Source organism: Pygocentrus nattereri, chromosome 12 (genome assembly GCF_015220715.1).
Source record: "Pygocentrus nattereri isolate fPygNat1 chromosome 12, fPygNat1.pri, whole genome shotgun sequence".
Taxonomy (NCBI): Eukaryota; Metazoa; Chordata; class Actinopteri; order Characiformes; family Serrasalmidae; genus Pygocentrus; species Pygocentrus nattereri.
The window spans coordinates 1,311,958-1,315,003 of record NC_051222.1 but is presented as its reverse complement, the minus strand read 5'-3'; the positions used below and the strand labels follow the sequence as shown (position 1 = coordinate 1,315,003).

General features: G+C 40.0%; 1 protein-coding gene across 2 annotated transcripts in view; it reads left to right on the top strand.

Moving 5' to 3' along the window:
• LOC108411062 (SLIT and NTRK-like protein 5) overlaps positions 1 to 753 on the top strand; it is a 9,886-nt gene extending 9,133 nt beyond the window's left edge. For both annotated transcript variants that reach the window (XM_017682440.2, XM_037543714.1), the window contains exon 2: positions 1 to 753. This exon is cut by the window's left edge and continues 2,781 nt beyond it. The gene's annotated coding sequence lies outside the window, so the exon portion shown is untranslated.
• Positions 754 to 3,046: the final 2,293 nt, after the last annotated feature.

The window sequence follows — 3,046 nt, the reverse complement described above, 5'->3', positions numbered from 1 at the left end:
GAACAACACGAAAAGCAAACAAACAAACAAAAAAAAGCAAGTCCTACAACGGGGTGTGCCAAACTGTATTACTTTAAGTTTCAAAGCTACATGACATTACAGGAAAAAAACAAAACAAAAAAACAACTACAACAAAAAAAGCTCTCTGAAATGGATGAAAGCACGAGTTGTGATATAAAACTGCTGATGCAAAATCTATTTTTTTAAGTTGAAGATTGAATACACACATAAACGTAGGTGTACAGATTAATCCAAGTACATTTTTCAGGAGTATAATCATGCAGATATTGTGAACTATTGCAACAGAAAAAAAAAATGTTTATATATTAAAAAAAAAAGACAGAGAGAGTAAGAGAGAAAAAATCACCCTCTGACAGAACACTGTACTGCAGTGCATCTAACTGTGCAGGACAATACTTCTGCTCTAGTCTGTAAGTAAGTATTTATTGGTATACTCTTTGCCATGTATTTTCAACATTATTTGATTACCCATCAATATTACCTGTACCATATCCATCTGTACGAGCTTTCTGTTTGTAATTTCTGATCATTTACTGTAGCTTGCATTGTACAAGTGGCTTTCTTTCAACGGTGGCACACCCCCAACCCCCCTTCCCAAATTGTCAAAGAGAGACTTTTGCTTCATTTAAAAACAAAAAAAAAATTTAAAAAGAAAAGTGTCTTTGTATGCCGTCTGCACTTTTTTGGAAAAGATAAAAACAAACACGGAGGGCCACAGGGTCTTCCCAGCTACCATTAGAGAATTATTATTATTATTATTATTATTATTATTATTATTATTATTATTATATATTAATAATGAATACATGCATTCATTCTTAATATGTATTTTAATATGTTATCGAGGATTCATAAATAATAATTGAAGTAATAATTCTGTTGTGTAATACTGATATTTTAATGTAACACCTATTTTTATACAAGCGTTCGCAAAATTCTCTTATTCCCTTATTGTTTTCATTTGTTTTCCGATTGCTTTCCACTTATTGCACTATATTGACCAAAATATGTTTATGTCATCAATAAATATGATGTCAGGTTCTTATACATCGTTGTCGGGGAATGCAAACCAATTTTTCATTACCGAGGCCCTCCGGCCGGAGCTGTGAGCGTACCGCAGGGTCGCGTTAGGAGGTACATTAGTGGCGCTAATCAATACGTACTTGTAACCAATGTTCAGAGTCGCTCTGAACACAATCAATGGGGGTGTAGCGTTTTGGTGCTTAAACGCCTCTTTGCGTGCCGGCTGAGCTGCCCCGCAGTCCGCTACTGTACTGGAGCGAGGCGGTAGAAGGGCTTTTTACATTGAATGAAAATGACAGGGTCAAGATCATAACACCCACAGGCTAAGTCATCTGCTTTGTGTTCATCTGTTGCATTTTAATGCCACGTCTGAGCCGCCGCCATGATAAGGCGCAAAATAAGGAATTATGCTGGAATTGCAGATCTTGTGATTACGTTTTTTTTTTTTTTTAACCCCTTTGACTTTGTACGAGTATGAGACAAGCTCGTGTGACAGAATGTGGAAATGTTACCTTGAAGCCGGTGCCGAACAATCCGAGAACAATTTCAAGGTCGTTTGACTGATAATTGATCGAAATTGACTGCTGCTCAGCTGTGGTTAACAGACCTTTCACTGCTATGCGCTCGTTTGCCATTCCACTGGAACGTTGAGGTGAAATATGAAGGCAATATATAGACATTCTCAAGGTAATTTGACTAACGACCAACTATCAGCCCCTGGCCATTTCCCCGTCTATTTCCACCTTGTTGGAAGTCTGGGATAAAATTTCTGCTATCGCTGATCAATGTGTGACCACTTTCAAAGCCATTTGGTAAATAATTGAACAAAAATTGGCTTCTGGTCATTTGCGCTTGACTGACCTTTCAACATCTGCCTTGTCGTTTTCCAGCATGTTGGAAAGCTGAGGTGAAACGTGGAAGCAAAGTGGGACAAAACCTTTCATTTCCATAATGGCAATGGTAACTTTGCAGGGGAAGGAAAAACTGTTCCTGACTTTGAATGGAAGGCAATGGAACCAGATTTCTTTCCAAGTCGTTTTGGACCATTTCTTTTCGTCCATTTGTAGTGAAACTTGGACACATTTTCCAATTTGGTAAACACATTAGAAACTGTAAAAATGGACAAGGCTTTGTTCTGACAGTGAAGATGTGAACGATTTCAAGGCGACCAACAACCAACTTCTGGTCATTTGCCTTCCTGTCCACCTCGCTGGAAATCTGTGATAAAATATCTGCTATTGCTAATCAATATATGAAGCCGTTAAAGGTCTTGTGGTAAATAATTGGTCAAAACTGACTTATGGTCAATTGTGCACAATTGGCCTTTCAATCTCTGCCCTATCAATTTCCCCCTGTTTGACAAGTGAGATGATGTCCTAGCTCGACTGAGGCCTTGGACCCCTCCTTCTTTCCCAGTGATAAAGAGCTCCACTTTTCTTCCATAGCTCCACTCCAGGGCCTTATTCCAGATCAGGGCTTTTTTTAGCTGCGGCAAAATGAGGGGCCGCGCCCGAGGGTTTCAGCCGAGCAACTTGTGGCTCTGGACCGGAGTGGGATGAATCAGACAGCTGCGAAGCCACCAAGGCCTATTATGGCAGGACAGACCTTGACACAGTGTTAATCTCTGAAATGCTGCCAAGGGATTGTGGTGTGATTAATTGGAGAGGGGTGGTAATCGCCAGGAGAATCTGCTCCGTTTGGGAGCGGAAACTTATGATGCACATCCCTCCTCGCTCGCCTTGTTAGTATCTCGGGAGGATTATGTGCGAAGTTTGAGGTTTTTGACACGGCTAATGGAGTTTATCTCGAATCCCTCTGTTCCTGAAAGGGTGAGAGAGAGTGTGGCTGACAGCTTCAGGCTCTTACTCTGTTTAGGAATCCACCTCTTTTTTTTTTTTTGCATACTTTCTTACAAATGAAGTGGATATTGGCTTGGACGTATGGTCCTAGGAGAAACCTTTATTGGTACAGGAGATTCTTAAAATTTTGAGAAGGTTCTTCA